Source organism: Coturnix japonica, chromosome 1 (genome assembly GCF_054131305.1).
Source record: "Coturnix japonica strain WE chromosome 1, WE-NBRP24, whole genome shotgun sequence".
Taxonomy (NCBI): Eukaryota; Metazoa; Chordata; class Aves; order Galliformes; family Phasianidae; genus Coturnix; species Coturnix japonica.
The window spans coordinates 101,784,055-101,803,804 of NC_140663.1; the positions used below are offsets into that span (position 1 = coordinate 101,784,055).

Sequence of the window (19,750 nt, forward strand, 5' to 3'; positions counted from 1 at the left end):
GGAAGATGCTACAGTTTTTGACATCTAGGGAAGGGATGGCAATACAAAAGCCAGAGACTGACCAAAGGACAAGTGGGGACGGAGGAGACAGTTTCCCTATTGTTAAAGAGAGATCTCAGGATTAACTTAAAGCGTCTCTGCTTAAGCCAACAGATAGTTTTGGTTTTGGCTTGGCTGCAAATACCCCTGCAACTCAACGACTACTTACAGCTAAAAAAAAGTAACCACTAAAGACTCAAATCATCTGACTCACCAAAGGTGGGTGTAAAGAAACGACACATAAAAAAATCCATGACATCAGTGCCACTTCTAGAGTTAACTTTTTTTGGTGTGTTTCAGATAGAAGCAGAAATGGCATCTTTGAACTTTTATCTTCTTATATGTCATTAGCTAAAGAGATGAGAATCCTAGGTTAAAATAAAGCATCCCTCTAAAGTACTCTTTAAGTTCATCTTCAGGTACTAAAGAAAGAAAACATAGCCAGGAAGTTTTTCAGTCACAAATCAAAAAGTTTTTCACATTGCACTAAGTCTTTGTGCCAGAGTTTGTTTTACAGATAAATACACACATATACTCTGCCTGAATCACCCACAATTTCTGGAATACAGACTCTAAAAGACTAAAACGGGGCATGGGACCTGTCAGTAGAGCTTGGCTAATAAGGATTTTTTTTCTCAGTTCATTGGCAGTGCTGAAAGAGCTGCAACACAGCTCGTTTCAGGTTGTCCCAGAATGAGAATATTCAGTGCTTTGGATGAAGAGAAGACTGACAAAAATCATTTATAGCTGAATAAAATGGCCGATTGTGCCTGGAAACCAGTGTTTCAAATACTTCAGTGAATGCTGGAGTCCTGCTTTCAGTCATAAAACCATAGCATTTCATTTTAAAAATATCAACATTTAAATGTGGTTTTTTTTTTTTTTCACTTTGACAGAGGGTTTAAGGATCTTTTCTTTTCTTTTCTTTTCTTTTCTTTTCTTTTCTTTTCTTTTCTTTTCTTTTCTTTTCTTTTCTTTTCTTTTCTTTTCTTTTCTTTTCTTTTCTTTTCTTTTCTTTTCTTTTCTTTTCTTTTCTTTTCTTTTCTTTTCTCTTCTCTTCTCTTCTCTTCTCTTCTCTTCTCTTCTCTTCTCCTCTCCTCTCCTCTCCTCTCCTCTCCTCTCCTCTCCTCTCCTCTCCTCTCCTCTCCTCTCCTCTCCTCTCCTCTCCTCTCCTCTCCTCTCCTCTCCTCTCCTCTCCTCTCCTCTCCTCTCCTCTCCTCTCCTCTCCTCTCCTCTCCTCTCCTCTCCTCTCCTCTCCTCTCCTCTCCTCTCCTCTCCTCTCCTCTCCTCTCCTCTCCTCTCCTCTCCTCTCCTCTCCTCTCCTCTCCTCTCCTCTCCTCTCCTCTCCTCTCCTCTCCTCTCCTCTCCTCTCCTCTCCTCTCCTCTCCTCTCCTCTCCTCTCCTCTCCTCTCCTCTCCTCTCCTCTGCTTTTTTTTTTTTCTTTTTTCTTTTTTCTTTTTTTAACAATTAGACAATGTTGAAAATAAACCAACACTTATTTTTGTCAATATCTGTCAGCATTTTCCGGGAAAATAAATTCCATCAAGCCAGAAACCATGATGTTCTACCTGCTTCTAATTTGTGTCATGGGTGTGATTCAACAATGACATGTAACTGTTATGAAATTACCGAGAACTCTCAGTCTTGCAGCACAGTTCTAGTTTTTCATCCTTTTAAGGTAATCTTGTATTGATTTAAGAAAGAAGACACTGGGCTGTTCTGTCTCCTTGGGGGATTCCAGGCACAGAAAGGTTTTTCTCCAACATATCAACTTCATCTCCCCCACAGCTACATGAATTGTGGCACCCACTACAACTTCATGGCGTCAATCAGCTTATAAAGCCCAAGTGAACAAGTTCTTGAATGTTGTAATCACCTCCTGTTTTTAATGGCTGGAATTTTTCTATCGCTGAATGTCTTGTTATCTGAAATACGTAATACAGTTCAGGCAGAAAGCTACTGAAAATGTGTGATACATGCTATTTTGTATGAAAACGTTTTAGGTGCTGTCCATATTCCAAGTTCTTTGCTCCATGAGGATCTCCGCTAAAACATAACTTGACCCTAGTAACATTTCCTTTTTATTTTATTTTTAATTTGCAGTGTATATAACTGATAAAAAAGCAGAAGTTTCCTGTCTGCGAGTGTGGCATTTGAGAGCCAACTGGGAATGGAAGACTCATATATTGGGTAATGAATATATCCATCAGCTTCATGTTTCTTTTCTGACATATTAATACACTTCACAGGGTGAGTCCCAGTTGAAGACTGGGCCCTTGTGTTTTTCCTTTGCATGGGATGCTATGAAGTCCAATAGTCATAATGTAATAACAAAGCAAACCCACTAAGCCTGGAGCAACCGCAGTGTTTTGTAACCCAGGCTATGAATGCAGTGGTGATGCCAGGGCTATCAAAGCTGGAGGTTGCATCTCAATCAATGGAGATAAGGTCTTTGTGAGAGTCAGCATTTATGCTAATCAGAATTACTGAGATGCTTGTCTGCTTGTTCTTTTGGTCTATGTCTTTTGTAGATACATGCACTGAAGGTAGGAGTATTCTTTTGACTTAGGAAGCCCACAGTGCTTTTTGTTTCTCAGTAATGTCCCACAGGAGTGGCTCCCTGGACTCTGTGGAGGATTTTTAGAGGGTTACTCAAAGCATTTTCTTGGCTGGAGGTTGTGCACAGCCCCAGGAAACAAGCACAGAGGAGGACATGGAAAAGCAGCAGACATTAAAAGCACTATCACATGCTCCTTATCCATTCTCAGAAACCCTGATAGCGTGCACTGCCCTGCAAGGAAGCAGTCACGAGGATGGGGGCAGAGGAAAGACTTCTGGTTCACTGAGGAAATCACTTCTCTCTGCCCTTCTCCATGACAGAGTTTCTAAGGAGGATCTGAAGGGATACACAATCCCAGAGGGATATGATATTGGTAAAATACTATGCCTTGTACTACTTGAAGTTGTCTTAACTGCAATCATAGGACATGTAGGTTAACCAGAGGATCAGACGGAGATTTGGCTTGAACAACCTCATCTCCTACAACCAAGTAATGTAGTGGATGAAGGAAAGTCTGTGGATGTAACCCACCTAGACTTTAGTAAAGCCTCAAATCTGTCTCCAACAGTATTATGGAGAAAATGGCAGCCCATGGCTTGGACAAGTGCACTTTTTGCTAGTTAAAAAACTGACTGGAGGTCCAGGCCCAGAGAGTGACAAATGGAATCAAATTCAACTGGCAACCAGTCACAAGTGGTGTTCCCCATGGTCAGTACTGCAACTGGCCCTGTTTAATATCTTTATTGACCATCTGAATCAGGATTTTGTGAGCATGCTCAAAAAGTTTGCAGATGACACCATCTGGGAGGAAGGGATTATCTGATTGAGGGTAGGAAGCCCGATGGAGGGATCTAGTTAGGCTGGATTGATGAGCTGAGACCAATTGTGTAAACTTTAGCAAGACCAAGTGCCAAGTCCTGAACTTCAGTCACAACAACCCCAGGCAATGCTACTGGCCTGGGGCAGAGTGGTTGGAAAGCTGTGTGGAGGAAAAGGATTGGTGGGGTGTTGGCCTACACTCAACTGAACGTGAGCTAGCAGTGTGCCCAGGCTGCCAATAAGGCCAATGGCATCCTGTCTTGTATCAGAAATAGTGTTGTCAAAAGTACCAGGGAGGTGATTGCTCGCAGGAATTTGTGCAAGAACTTCTTTATGGTGAGGGTGATGGAGCACTGGAACAGGCTGCACAGGGGGGTTGTGGAGTCTCCTTCTCTGGAGATATTCAAGACCGGCCTGGATGCCTACCTGTGCGACATGGTGTAGGGAACCTGCTTTGGCAGGGGGGTTGGACTTTATGATCTCTGGAGGTCCCTTACAACCCCACAGTTCTGTGATTCTCTGTGCCCTGCACTGGTAAGGCTGCACCTCAAGCACTGTATTCGGTTTTGGGCTCCTCACTACAAGAAAGACATTGAGGCTCTGGAGCATGTCCAGAGAAGTGCAACAGAGCTCTGAAGAGTCTGGAGCTCAAGTCTTATGGGGGAACTGGGATTGTTCAGTCTGGAAAAGAGGGACTCGGGAGACCTTGTTGTTCTCTACAGCTACCTGAAAGGAGGCTGTAATGTGGTGAGAATCATTCTCTTCTCTGAGGTAACAGAGATAGGATGAGAGGGAATGGTCTCAAGTTGTGCTGGGGAACATTCAGATTGGATATTTGAAAAACTTCTCAGAAAGGGTGGTGAGGCACTGGAACGAACAGGCTGCACAGGGAGACAGTGGAGACACTGTTCCTGGAGGCATTCAAGAAATGCACAGATGTGGCACTGTGGGGCATGTCAAGTGGGCATGGTGGCAATGGGCTGAAGGTTCAACTAGATGATCCTGCTGGTCTTTTCCAACCTGGATGATTCTATGATTCTATGAAAATACTATGGTATAAAATAGCCCAGGGCACAGCTTTGGTGTGTTGTCTTCACCTTGGACTAAGAGAGACCATTCCTGTCATTGTGTAGTGCAAAGTTTATTTTCTAATTTCATGGGCAATGTTATGCAGAATGAGGTCCTGAGCCTGTAAACAGGACCTATTGCACTGTAATGCATATGCTTGAGACTCAGCAGAGGCAACCCCAGCCAGTATGGAAAGAAGCCAGTGGTGGGTGGATGTGGGAGGTACCCTCATCCTCACCCTCCAAACCAGTTTCTGTCTGTATAAAGAAATGCCTGAAGAAGAGTGGGAATCAACTTGCTCTCAGAGCCAATCTTTCTCAATTGGCTGGATTATCTCTTTTTGTGGAGCTAATCCATCTGCAGGCTTCCCCAAAGCCAAAACAGATTTTCTACTGTCTTCTTTTTCTTGTGGTGGAATATGTCTTCTCCAAGTCAGCCCAGCCCCTCAGGGTTCTGGGAGGAGGACAGACAGACAGTTGGGTCCTGTCCTTCCCACCCCTCATGTCCAAAGTTTGCTTCTACAGCACATGCTGCCAATGAGCATCATTCACTGACCCACACAGCATGGTGCAGTGTCTCCTTTGCTCCTTCCACCAGTGATGTGAGCTCAGAGCTGGTAGGTCTGATGCATTTGGATCTCAGTCAGGGAGAGGGTGGGACTGCAAAGCTGTAAACACCAAGGGTGGGCATGTGGCCTGGGAGGCCACGAGGGCTGTTCCCGTCTCTGAAGCCCTGAGTGAATCTGGGTCACCCCTGTCAGCCTGCTCCCTCCCAGGCATGTCAGACCATCTCCCTGCATGAGTGCTCCAAGTCTCTCTGAGCTCCCCAGCGCAGCCAGCAACCTTGTGAATGCCTTTAGTATTGTTCTGATGAGCAGTTATGGCAGAACTCCTTTCTAGCCTAAACAAATTATTCCTTCAGCTTTTCCTGATGAACTATGTGCTCTAGCCCCTTGCAGTTCCTCTTGACCCTCCTTCCCAGCAAGGTCCAGTTCCAAGCCCTGTACAGGGCAGCCGATTCAGCCTCATGGATGCTGAGCAGAGCGAAGCAATTGTTTACAGTGCTGGCTGCTATGTCCTGGAATGACATTTGCCTTTTGTACAACAGTATAACATTGTTGATTCATACTCACTCCCTGGTTTGCTCAGAGCCCCACATTTCTTCGAACAGCAGTGTCTTGCCAGCTCAATCTGATGCACATCAGAGCTTTCCTGCTCTCACTGAGTCTCATCCTCTTGATTTCAGATCATATTTTTATTTAGACAGGACTATTTTGAATTCCAGTTTTGCCCATGAAAGTCAGACCTGCTCAGGTCCCTCCAGCCTCACTACAGAAAATTTTATTGAAGCTAAGATATATCATATATTTACTCTTGAATTGCAATCAGATATTCAACACAAAGGAAAATGTGATCATGCCTCTTTGCTCAGCGCTGCCCAGGTAAGCCAAAAGCTTGGACATCCACACCATAGATAGATCAACCCATCCTTATAGGTCAGTTTTCACTGAACCACACTTTCCCAAAAAGCAGTTTGTTGCTTTGCAATACGCAATAATCACAGTGTCAGAGGAGGAAAGTCTGCTACAAATAAGCCAAAATCTATTGTCTCATACTGGGAGCTGAATTTGTCACTTAATAGAAGGTTCTCCAAATACTGATCCAGAAGGGAAGGATGCTTTCAGAATTGCAATCTCTTGCTGTATTTGTGGGATGCGCCACAGAGAGTTAGCTGCTCCTGAATTTAAAAGACACATACCACAGCATCCGCTTGTTCACCTCTCCTAAAATGTCTTCTAGTGGAATTCTCCCCAGTTCCCTTGGTGAGTTCTCTGAAGTTGGGAATGATGTAATTTCCTTGATCTTTGCCTGGTCCCCAGCCACCTAATCCAGCGCTACTTGCACTTACCCACCAGACTTAAACCCCTGAGTGATACCTTTTACAGCCACCTTCTTTAAAGATAAACATATGCCACAATAATAGTAAAATAACACATTATTCTTGCAGGCCTTCACACTCGTTAACACTCATCTGGATCTACGCAACTTCAGTTTTATGTCTATAATTTTATTTCCATAAATTTTAAATCCATACATAGGCTTTGGAGTTTTAAGTGCAAGTAACTAATGCCTTCCTTTATGAATCTTACTGCTGGTGCACTTAACTGTAGTGCGTAGAACAAAGCACAAGAGCAAATTTCTTTCCTGGGCACCATATGTTAAAGGAATAAAGTCCTGACTTAATGCCTTTGCCTTGCAGAACAGCACAGTCTCAGGTCACAGGATAAATACCCACAAGTTCCAGAGTATTGTTTAAGCCAGTTGCTGTAGCAATTTGAAATTCTGTTCTATCAATGACTTAAAAATAGGATGAAACAACATGCTGCAATCTTTCTATGTCAGCAACACTCAAACCAGAGTCATCTGCTTCTCAAAGAAAAGTGCAACTCGGGCATCGTCTGGCCCTTGGAAATTATTTTCTCATATTCATAGAGAAGAGCAGGCTGCTTGCTGCTCTTGACTGATTTTTTAAGCTTCACAGCTTCAAACAAGATAACTCTACCTATTTTTAGAGCCATACAACTTTATAATTTCATGGAAAGGATGAGTGCTCTAATGGGTAGTCACAGCAGTGTACAGGTTGTGCACTGAACTTTCTTTAGCAGTGAACACGGAGGCTGTTAGGCACAGTGCAAGAAGGAATGTGCCATCCATAATGGATGGAGTATCCCTGAGCACAATTTTGCAGTGTGGTAAGATAGTGTGAGTGCATCAGGGACCAGAAGAGATGAATGTCGGGAACCTGGGCAAGCTTGAGGGGATAGATGAATTGTAGGATATGTGAAGGGATCAGGTGTTGGCTCTTATCCATGCTACCTCTTAACAGCTGCCATGACTGCAAGTCTTGTGTTTCTTATGATTCTAAGATTCTTACTGGGACCCAACCAACTGACTGGAGAGAAAGTTCCTTTGTTTCTTCTGCATTTTTTTCTGTACGCTTAATAAACCACAGTACAATCCTCTGAGACTTCATCCATCTCCCTCTGCTTGTATAGAGTTGCAACAAACATGTGTGGTTGGAGAAAAAGTTTATTTTGCTTTTTCTCTGAAGTAGACAACATCTTCTGTTGTCCCTGTTTCTCACTATATCCTTTGTTTTCTCATCACTGAACGTGTTAGAGGTGTCCTGCTAGGTAGTTTCCTTCCACTACTGTTTCTTAATGCACAATATAGTTTAACTCTTGGCATTTTGGCTCTGGAAGGGAAAGGAAAGGCTGTTTCAGTCCATGGTACGCATACACATTGTGGTGACTTGTAAAGCAGCAGACGGGTGGTCTGTGAATGGTCTAAAGGGATACACAGATCAAAGCTGACCCATACACATCCAAGAAACAAACTAGCAAGGGGTAAACAGACTTATAAATTAACATCTGAAGTTTTGTACCACTTGTATTTGACTGCAATGGCAAAGCAAACTGGCAGCACTACACAGGCTGGCTCTTGAATATTTTTTCAACATGATGTATTGCTTTCAGCAGAAAGAATGTTGGATGGTATTGGCCATAGTGTTGTGTAAGAATGATGGAGACTACAGCACTTTCATGTGAAATTTGGTAGGTGCCCTTGTCTAAATGCCATGGAACAGTGCAGTTTCTGTTGTGTCTTTGATTGGGGGCCACTATGAATTATTAAACTGGTGGTTGTCTGCTACGGAGTTACTGCGTAAAGGCTTTTGTTGACAAAAGCTGATAAAAGTGAGCTTTGTCAGCTCCTGCACACCAGGATTTGCCCCTTACGTGAGCTTTGCTTTTTGCTTGGACACATTTGCTATCTCTACAGATCCCTGGAGAGTTAAGCTTCATCCCAGTTGGCCATGGACCCATTCTGCTGGGCTCAGCCTTTTCTCTATGAACAGCCTTGACCCTTTCCAGCATTCAGAAACAGGGGGCTGGCATCCTGCCCGCAGCTCCTGTTACAGAAACTGGGATCCTTTCTTTTCCGAGCTGGTCAGCTGCAGAGCAATGTGTGCCTGTCCTGGCAATGCCCAGCCCAGCTGGGGTTGCTGCTGTGGCTCAGAAAATGTTTCTGATGGCTCTCACAGTGACTTACTGCTTTTGCAGTGACAGCAACAAGATCCAATGGATGATATATTCTTTTTTTTTTTCTCTTTTCTTTTTTTTATGTCCTAGCAGGTACAAATCTACTTAAGCTCACTAAGAGAACATCTTTATGAGAAAGGATTGCATACCCTCTTCCATGCTGATCTTGACATACAGCACCTAGAAATTAAGACAGTCTGGTTGTGGGTGTGGGAGAGAGCAGAAGCGAAATCTACTGTACTGCAGACTGCTTAACCTCTGTGACTGCTGAGGCTGCCCCGTACCTGAATTTCATGCAACACAAGTAAAGAGAAATTCAGACTTTCTTGTTTGCATCTGCAGTTAATTTTGAAAGTGTCCAGCTGCAGGTACAACTGAACAGTTCAGGACCACTTTTTAAATAATTTACCCTGAAGCACAATTGCTTGGGCTGCTGTCAAAATCACCAGCTTGGTAATGGGGCTGACAAATGCTTTTGCACACTCGTTAAGCCACATATTTGCAGGGCTCCACACTTAGCTCTCATCATGATCCTGGCACACAGAGTTTATAAATATTCACAAGGTGACAGTCTAGTGATTTTGCATGAGTAAGATGTCTGAACACTAGTTGCTGCTCTAGTCTAGAAACTGAGGAACACTGTGTCCCCTCTCCTCCCTTTTCCATGGGAAACAATGGCAGACGATTTCATTCAGCACTGCCTAAGATGTTCTGCCCCATGCACTGTTAAACACCTCCTGGGCAAAAAGTGTTCATGAGTTCTCTCAGAGCTCCATGCTGTGATGTGCAAATTTGTCTATTTGCATGAATGGTTTAGCCATCCTGAAACATTCAAAGGCTGCAGAAGAGCTGCTCTTAGTTATTCTCAGAAGTGTCCAAGACAAGTAACCTATCCAGATATTTTTAAGAGCTGCCTGTGCTTTTTACTTTAATGTGCACTTCTAGGTCAAAATCTCCATTGATGTACAGCAAGTGTCAGAGACCCAGTTATCCAAAACCAGTTGTGTGTGTGGAGAGATTTAACAACACCGAGGATAGTTATGTATTTGCTTTTGACCAGCAGAAGATGGACAGAATCTATACCACATTCATCTACTGGATGAAGCTCTCCCTTTCAAGCTTATAGACTGTTTTTTCCTGTTGGCCATAAGGAGAAATCTGTTTTGTTCAGTATTGCAGTATTCCTTGTGATTTACATTATTATAGTACAGTAATACCTGTTCAGTATTTGCTGTTGACAGGACTGAAGAAAACCTCTCATTTTGGACCAACAATCCCACCACCCTTCCCTTGCATCAGCTGGCAAGGAAACCAAGATGGAGAATGTGATCCATTAGAAGTCAACATGGTTGAGTTCACTAAAGACCATGGGCTGTGCTCCAAAGCAGCACCATTCTGCAGAAGTCATGGGAATTAATGGAAAACGTGGCCCATTTTGTGAGGCAGTAGCTTGGAAAGCAAGTAAAATGACTTGGAAAAGTGAGGCTAGGTTGTGCTATTATGTCTGAAAAAGCCAACTCATAAAATTATGAGTAGATGGTCAAAGAAAACAGTTTATCTAAGTCCCAGAGAAAAAATATTGGACACCATTAGCTCACTAGGGTACCCAAGGGCATCTTACAGGACTTCATAGTACATGTATTACCATACAAATTATTCTTTAGATATGAATTTTTTTGTTTGCATTGCTTCTTTACAATGCAAGGACAATTTCTGAAGTCCCTTTGTAAGGAACTGTAACTCTAAATATGGTATTTTTGTGTTTAGAGTAGGAATGTGAACAGGCACACACAGGTATTCTCTAAAGAAAAAGCACTTGAAAATGGGTGACCCTGTATAACTAAGGCACTCTCTAACAACTTGGAGTAGTTGGCAGGCTGAAGCATTGGACAAGGCTAAAGGCAGGTATGCATATGCAAACATGAAAACAGATATAATAACATAACATTTACTTTACTTAATCCCCAGTAGAAGCACATTCCTGAAAGTAACTGGAGCACCACACTGCACGTGCATTTCAGGAAAGCTACTACTGCAGCCAAGACTATCTCTAAGGGGAGTATAGCCTCAGCTCTGCAGAACTATCATCTTCCTGACACAGGCTTAGGACTGGGACTCATGCATTGACAGTGCAGAACAGAGCAATGCAAGGGAAAAGTCGAAGTGGGACACGCATGGTGGGAAGAGAAACTACTGTTCACTCAGTGAATACAATGAGAAATGGAAGATATCCTGTTGGTGAAATGAACCCTTCTCCTCACGGCCCAATGCAGCATGTGTGTGGCATATTCTTCCTATAGCAGTCCCAAATGCCCTGCCATGGTCTGAAGGGCTCGCAGTATGTGTCAGATTTGTGAGATACCACAGTTCAGCTACACTAAAGGAAGACTGAAATATGCATGAGAAATAGAGTCTTTTAAAATTCTATAGCATTTTGCCTTCATTTTCAGCGCTGCTTTTGGAATTATCTCGGAAGCATCCCTTTGTGCTGTCCTTCTGAGAGGCCAGGGGGAACAGTTCGTGAAAAATATTCTTCACATGGTAGCTCAATGCCATGGTTTTTTTCATTAATTGTTTGTCAGGGGTGGGCCCAGGCTGTTTTGCTTCTGATTACAAGTTTATTGAGGCTGGAAGTTATTTAAAAGTTAGGGAGTTTGATGCTGGACAAAGTTTCTTTCAAAACATGTGGTCTTTGAATGCTGGTTGTGGTTGCCTGTTGATTTTCCAAGTGGATGCTATTAGGGCTCAGTATGTACAAACTGAGGCTTAGAGTCAGTTGACTTTTTATGTTGTTTGGTAGGTTTTTTTTTTTGGATTTTCTTTGTGCTGAAGTAAGCTTCTGGTTGCTCATTAAGTGTAAGGGAAGAGTAGTTTCTCTGCTTAGCAAAACCCAGTTTTACACTAATGAAGTGACTTTCATGAGTGCTCTCTTCCAAGAGAGTGTCTGCTACAAAGCATAGCAGTGCAGTACTTTTGAGTGATTGCCAGCTCAGTGGAGATGCAGGGGCTGATCTGCAGGCATGTTTGTTCATGGGAGACTTAGTGTGTCACTGCTGTGATGATTCTTCTAATGTAGCTTCTAGAGGAGTAAGAATATTTCAAAAATAGCTTGATGGCATTGCTTATTACTGAGTTTGCAATGGGAATTGATAACAAAGTGCAGATTTCCAGTCCAGATGGTGAACATGTGATTTCCAAATGTTTGTTGAAGTATAGGCTTGGTGACATTGCTATTTAAACAGAAAAGTCTTTTGTGAATTTGCTCATTACTAGATGGTGTATTTTAGGTGCCTATAGCCTGAATTTGTGGTAAGGGGTGGAGTGGGTGAGCTTGATGGTGTGTTTGCATTGGGAATCCACGTTTTTAAGACAGGCTTTGGTGCTCTCACTGGAGATTTGGACTAAGTTCCTGACTGTGGTAGAAGGAATGATGCTAACAGGGAGTGCTATACAACCCCAGGCTTGCTGTGTAAGAAACAGGAGAAAATAATTTCTCTATATTCTGATAATTCCTCAGGTAAGTTGCAAGCAGTAGATCTACCAAAGTTTGGGTTGTCTTTAATTTGGTTAACTTTGGAGAGCAATAGCCTTGAATTGCATTGGCAGTGTAAGCTTGGCAAGCTGCAGGACTTCCCGGACACTGCAATGGTGTCCACCAGGAGACTGGCTGGCCTCCTCAGGAGCCAAACCCTGGGCTGTAGGCCATATGTGTGTGCTGCATCTGTTAGATATCCTGCATCTTACCCTCTTTGTACCCACATTTTCCCATGGAGGAAAAAGTTTATGCAGGGCTGAGGAGCTAGGGGAATATGCTGAGATTTTCTGTCATATTTCCTGACTTTGGAAGCTGTTTGTCCCCATCAGTGTTCCAGGCAGCAAGTTTGAAAAGGCGGCCTTCTCCTGTAACTCAGGCCAGTCATATTCACAAAGCTCTCTTTGTTATAACCGTGTCTGCTCCATTGCTCCTCTCTGATGAAACTCCCCTGCCAGAACCCTAGTGTGTTTGGCTCTGAAAGCAGCAGGCTGGCAGCAGACGGGGTGAGTTCCTCCTTGCTCCTCCTGTCCTGCAACCTTTTGCCCCACAGCTTTCCTCTCTCTTGCTCCAGTGGGTGGAAGAATGGAGGCAATATGTAGGCCTCTTCTTCCAGTGATATGACAAGAGATAGTGGCCTCAAGTTGTGCCAGAGAAGGTTCAGTTGGTTATTAGGAAACATTTCTTAGAAAGAGAGGTGAGGCAGTGGCACAGGCTGCCCAGGAAGGTGATGGAAATGCAATTCCTGGAGGTGTTCCAGAGCCGTGTGGATGTGGCACTGAGGGACATGGCAGTGGGTTTGATGTGATGGGCTGGTGGTTGGACTGGGTGATCTTAGTAGTCTTTTCCAACCTTAATGATTCTGTGATTCTGTACACCTTGCAGCTCATACTTTTCTCTGGCCTCAGATACTCACAAAATGTGTTATCAGGTGGGCTAAAGACCTGCCCCTCAGAAAGCTGTGGGTAAGCATACCTTACGTCAGATGGAGCATATGACCTCTGAGATTTTGGGTTTTTGGAAGCGGGGCTAGTTCGCCAGCCTGTAAGGAACCAAAGCACTGAGCTCTTCATGGTGCGGGAAGTTTTTTAGTGTGTGCTGGATTCATTGGAGCAACATGGAGAACAGCAACATACACTTAAATAAGATCTATAAAGGAGAGCAGTTAAAGAAGGAAGCATTCAGGTTACCTGGACTTGTCGTGTGGAGGGTTCTTGCTGTATGCATGAATCACAGTGCCAAACCCCAGAGAGAGCTGAACAGCTTTTCAGCCTCATGCATTCTCATTCTGGCCCTTGGGGCAGGACACACAGGATAACTGACTACCATCCCAGTGCAGCCACAGGCTATGCATTCAGTTCCTCTTGCTGGTGGCTTTACCTGAATTACCATGCATTAACATCCACATTCTTCTTTGGACTTGCCTCATATTCCTTCTGGGTGTATTCACTACCACACTTTTCAGTACCTTAGAGGAAAACAAGGGTGATGTTCCATCCAGTATTTCTGTTCAACTTGATTGGCATTTTGTTACATGAGGCTTAGTGGCAAGTGGGAACACTAAAAGCCTTCTCCCTTTCCTACTCTTTGACTCTGCATCTTGGTTCTGAGAGCTCCCTCCAAGGCATCCATCTGCTCCTGGCAAACACCATTCCAACACCTGTGAGCCAGATGTAAACAGCTGCATGGAAGGTGTTGTTTCTGATCCAGCCTTAATGTGAACCATGCATAGGAATGGTTACAAATGGCTCCATAAAAAAGACAAAATGCATAGCACAGGTGAGTAGCACCTCTTTTCTTATTTCATCTTTCCTTTTATCTTATTTGCTTTCATATCAATGATATAGTGAATTCTTTTGAGAGGCAGGATGAAGAGCAGTTGAATGTCATTTATCTGGCCTCAGTTTATTAAATTGTTTAACTAAATGCTGAAGTCATATGCTCAACCTAAATGTTTGTTTAACTGCTTTCATGAATAGGGATTGCTTAGTGCTATTAGTTATCTTCATTAATGCTAGTGGTTTGCCTAGCAGGCTGGCTAGTTCTCCTTTTGGTGTTTAACTTGATGCATGCAAAGTTACCTAACCTGAGAGTTTCTGACAACAAATCTCTAAATACCAGAGATTTTGCAAAGGCATGATGTTGCAGGAGAGTGCTTTTTGAAGACCCCTCTACATATAACTCCTTTGTCTTTGAGGCATCAGTGTTACAGGCTACAGTTGCCTTTGTTAACCCCCCCTTCCACCCCTGCAGAGTGATCTTTGCACTGCCTTCTTCCCATTTCTTTTTCCAGTTTTTGAATACAAACTGGATTGATATCAGAAGCCTTTTCTTTGCTGTTTGTTCTTCTGAACTTGTTCTTTCTTTCCTTGTCCGAAAGCTGCTGTCAGTAACAGAGTTAAATGCACGGAGCATTTTCCAATAGTCCTTGTTCCTTTGCTGACAACTTCAATAAATGTATTGAATTTCAATTTGGATCATAATATTTTATAATCTCACATTTTATAATCTCACGTTCTACGCAGTTATTGTTTGATTCTCCTGTTACTGTGAGCTATTTGAGTTTTCAGCAGGCTGCTGAACAGTTTATGCTGTGTCAGATCATGGCTTCTCTGTAGTCTCATAATAAGCCCCCAAGGAAGCATATTCTGAAAAACAGGTTTGGCTCAGATTGGATACTAAATCAAGGTTGTAAAAAGCTTGCACTTTATTGTCTTCCTTTTCTTTCATTCTATTTCTCCCCTTTCTTCCTTTTTCTTCCTATTTTTTTTTTAAATAAATTTTCCTCCCTCCCTCCCTCCCTCCCTTCTTTCCTCCCTCCCTTCTTTCTCCCTCCCTTCTTTCTCTCCTTCCTTCCTTCCTTCCTTCCTTCCTTCCTTCCTTCCTTCCTTCCTTCCTTCCTTCCTTCCTTCCTTCCTTCCTTCCTTCCTTCCTTCCTTCCTTCCTTCCTTCCTTCCTTCCTTCCTTCCTTCCTTCCTTCCTTCCTTCCTTCCTTCCTTCCTTCCTTCCTTCCTTCCTTCCTTCCTTCCTTCCTTCCTTCCTTCCTTCCTTCCTTCCTTCCTTCCTTCCTTCCTTCCTTCCTTCCTTCCTTCCTTCCTTCCTTCCTTCCTTCCTTCCTTCCTTCCTTCCTTCCTTCCTTCCTTCCTTCCTTCCTTCCTTCCTTCCTTCCTTCCTTCCTTCCTTCCTTCCTTCCTTCCTTCCTTCCTTCCTTCCTTCCTTCCTTCCTTCCTTCCTTCCATCTTCTTTCCTCCCTCCCTCCCTCCTTCCCTTCCTCCCTCCCTCCCTTCCTCTCTTCCTTTCTTCCTCTCTTCCTCTCTTCCTCCCTCCCTTCCTTCCTCTCTTCCTTCCCTCCCTCCCTTCCTTTCTCTCCTTTCCTTCCTTTCCTTCCTCTCTTTCTTCCACTCTCCCCCCCTTTCTCCCACCCTCCCTTTCCCCCTTCCTCCCTTTCTCCCTTCCCACTTCCCCCCCTTTTTTTTTTTTTAAATTATTCTTTCCCTTCCATTTCTCCCTCCTTTGAAGCCTGGCATTTGTCTGTTTCCATTTTCCATTTAGGTTGGGAATTTCCAGTAAAAAGAAAGCCTTGAGGTTGATAAGGTCCTACCATCAAGTCAGGTTGCCGAAACAAATATATAACCACAAGAAACTGGATCAAAAGGTAAATAATAAATAAAGGCAAAGTCAGTACCTTACTTTTGCAAGTCGGTCTTGGATATATACTAGAAACCTTTAGAAATTAAAGTACCTTTAAGCAGACTTCTAGTGTTTTTCAACTTAAACCTCAACAAAGCACTATGAACATAACACTTAATGGTCAGTTGTTTCATGTTTACTTTATAAAGCAAACAACAATCACTTAGTGGAATACTTACTTGAGTTCTTACCAAAATTTTAAGGGGCAAATAAAATACAAATATAGAGATTAAATACAGATGTTTATCACAAAGGTTTGTAAATGCATGCAAACATATATCAGTGACTTAGCATAGAAGGGAAGCAGGACTGGAAATGATTTCAGTATTCTCTCAAATCAGGAGATCAATTAGTAACTGCAGTCTCTGGTACAGGTGCATATTCCCTACCTCCAAATAGCATTCTGCTATTCTGTTCCCATGGTATCACTTGGCAACAAGTCCTGAAGAGATGGGGAGAGAGCAGAGTCGAGTGTCAGCTGGTACTATCGCACATGAACGCAATTTTCTTAATCTTCAAATGCCAAAAGAAAATGTAGAAATGTTGGGCTAGGCTGGCGATACATGCTGTAGGTTAGACACTTGAAAGTTAGAGTTTCGGTAAATACAAGTCAAGCTTTTTCTTTCCCTTGTTTGCAATTCCTATCTCCCTCCACCTCTTCTTTCACCAAACACTTCTCTCTCCAAACCAGTAGCAAGCTGAATTATTTTTGTTCCTGTTTCAAGGAGTTCTAGCAACAAATTGCAAACTTTATTGGAAAGTAAGAAAAGGAAAGGAATCACAGAACAGGCAGGTTGCAATTACTTCTTGAGAGTAAGTTTGCAGAAGAGTGCTTGAAGAACTTTATTTACAAGAACACAATGGACAAATGGAAGATGATCTTTTATCATTTTTTATGTCTGGGCATACTCTTAACAAGAAAAAAATTAAACTGGTTTTCTCTGAAAACCAAGGAAACTTGCATTCCTTTGAAAGCCTTTTATGAAGGTTATGTTTCACTGTTGGCAGATGAAAAGAAATGGAAAAGGAGCAGTATGTAGCTTGGATTTCCCCACTAAGCAAAGGACTAAAACAACTTTCATCTGGAAAGCAAACGAGAAACAAGAGTAGAATTTGGAGGGTTGAGTAACCCTTGTTAGCAGTTACTGGCACTGTACTTGACTCTAAATGAGAACTGTTGCATTGGTATGTGTATACATCCTCTGTAGTTATGCTGCAGAGGAGGAGAAATAAAGTTATACTATCACTGTTTGAACAGAAGTCTGTACCTTGTTTCAGGAAAAGAAGTGAATTGGAAACACCCACGAACCAAGATTTAAAAATAAAAGGTATGCGACTATTCCCCAGAGCTTCCATCCTTACACCCACCTTTGCAGACCTATATGAATGACCCAGTGTTCCAGAACTGCCAGAGCTCATAGTACCCTTGAAGGCACCTTCCTTTTGGCCTGGTTCAGTGCTGGGCAGGTGGCTTGTCAGTGAGGGCATCCCATGAATACATGAGGTGGAAGAATAGACTCTTTCCTTACTTCCTTTCTTGGGCTGTGACCACCTGTGAGGGCCCCTAAGCCCGAATAGAAACCCCCAAAAATTAAGGGACGTAGCACAGATGGCAAGGGAATAGCCCTAAGTCACTGACAGCTTCTGAGAGGAGCAGTTTATTTGGAGGCAAAGCTACCTTACTAGCTGTTTCTCGTAAATGAGATATAGTTGTTCTTCAAAACAATGAAAAAGCTGCTTCCTCTTGGTCTCTCTTATGATGCTTCTGTGTCAGACAAGATGGTAACCTATATAAATCAAAATTTATATAGATTCCAAACTTCAAAGCAGGTGATGTTTTGTCTTACCATGCCAAGAATGGAACACTTTGGAACCGGAACATGTCTCCCTGCACAGGAGGATGCCAATGAACTCTCTCCTTCATAACAGGTGATAAATGATCTCAGCATTAAAGCGAGGTGTCTGCCTTCACCTGGAAAATCAGAATTGGCAAAGTTACTTACAGAAATTTGCTTGTATATAGATATCACTGCATGTTATGAGCAGTTTGAGAGAGGTGTGCTGGATAGATAGAGCTGGCCTCTTGAGCTTGGCGGACTAGGACAAATGAATTTGATTTACGACTACAGAGAATCTGGATCATGATTTTCATATTATGAAGCTCCAAGAAGAGATTGTTTCTGTTTCCTGTCAGTATTGTTTTCTCCAGGAATGTGCAGAATAAATGCAAATTTTATAATCTGTGAAAATGTTACATCAAACAAACAAACAAACCCTCAGACAATCAACAACACATAATATTGCTTTTCTTTATCAGTGGATTGGGTTGATTTTAGCAGCATTTAACAGTTTTGTTTGAAGAAGCAGAACCAGTTGGACTTCATAATTTGACTCAGTTCATTGCAGTTGTGCTGTAACTCTGTTGTGTTATATCAAGGGTGAGATAGGATGAGAGGTACTGGCCTTAAGTCACACCAGGGGAAGTTCAGGTTGGATATTCTTATGCTTTTAGGATTTTTGGGTTTCATCTTCTACTGTGCACAGTTCAGCATCACTAAAACAATGTCTTGCTGGTTATGTCTTTTCAGTATCCAGTGTTGAAGACTTTCTTGTTTGAGCCAGGACAAGAAAATGCCAACAGTTCCTACAGACCAACTCTTTTTTTATTTTCTGTGTTCAACAACAAGACAATAAATAATAAACATCATATCCACAAACTCCAGAGGTTTTTAGAAAGCCTAAAGCACAGCTATGATTCAAGATTTACCATGAGAAATTAAAATCCTACAGTACTGTGTTTTAAGCATTGATACAATACAGCTGCTCCACTCCATTCATTGTATATATTAGAACAATGCATACTGAAAATAACAAATTAGATACCATGGCTCTATAGCCAGGAGGATACATTTACAGCAGTTGAAAATTTAGAAAAGTTTTGCTGATGGAATTAGTGAAAGCAAGATAGCTGTGCAACTAGTCCTCATTTTTTGCGAGCTAGAATTACAGCCTTGCCATCTTGCTTTCCAGAGTGGCCCTTTGAAATTGCAGGGGTGTGCTAGCAGTATGAGGCTCTTTGGTTCCAAAGCATCTCCTACAGTCATTGCTGGAAGAAGACAGAAACATGAATGTGGCCTTACATTGGTTGATGCTGCACAGTGTCTCAATTCAGCCAAGGGAATACAGTTGAGGAGGTGCCTTTATGAGCTTTTACTGTGTGTATTGCAGTGCAGCACTCAGATCTCATGGCCAGGGAACCTAACAAAGGTCTACATCGTTCAGTCATTCATTTGTTCATTCATTTATGCAGTGGCTGAGTTCTAAGTGATTAGTACAGCCCAGCAATAAAGTCTGCAGTTTACAACTGTAGCTGCAGCTAAGTATTAAAAGTGCCTTGAAAACCAGCTTGCTGTTTCTTTCCTCCTGAGTTAAACACAACAATCATGACAAGAAGCAAACACACAGAAGTTAATGGCATATAGGCAATAGGCTAATCAATGGTGCTTCCATGATGTCAGGGGACCCTTTCACTTTTGAGTGAAGATTCTCACCTAGCCTGAGTTGTCTGCACTGGTGCTATTAGTAAGCAGCAAACCCACAACCCCAGATTGCTGCAGTGCTACAGGCTGTGTAGGAGCTTACAAGGACCACCGGCAACACTTCCAAACCCACACCTCAGGGTCTGACTTGTGCCCATGAGGCCGTGCCCTTGTCAGTTCTTCCGTTAAAAAGTAAAATCTGGTAAACCACAAAGCTGTCTGTCTCTTCTCTGTGGTTTTATTTTTTTGTTTTGTTTTTTCAGTTCCTCAGTCCCCATCTGTGTGAATCTAAGTCCCAGCCCCAGGGCCACCGGCTCATAGCAGCATTGCTAAATATCAATCCCTTTTCTGTGGGTTTTCTCTTAGGGGAAGCAATTTCAGGGCCGGGGGGGGGAGGGAGGAGG

General features: G+C 42.8%; 1 long non-coding RNA gene across 2 annotated transcripts; it reads left to right on the forward strand.

Annotated features, from left to right (window-relative positions):
* Positions 1-8,544: 8,544 nt before the first annotated feature.
* LOC107324260 (uncharacterized) lies at positions 8,545-19,543 on the forward strand. 2 transcript variants are annotated; one of them, XR_014946621.1, is made up of 5 exons: positions 8,545-13,896; positions 15,670-15,772; positions 17,086-17,135; positions 17,638-17,736; positions 18,396-19,543. It is a non-coding gene; the product is annotated as an uncharacterized LOC107324260 (long non-coding RNA). The 2 variants fall into 2 exon arrangements; XR_014946625.1 differs by lacking the exons at positions 8,545-13,896; positions 15,670-15,772; positions 17,086-17,135 and adding an exon at positions 17,152-17,311.
* The last annotated feature ends 207 nt before the right edge of the window (positions 19,544-19,750 follow it).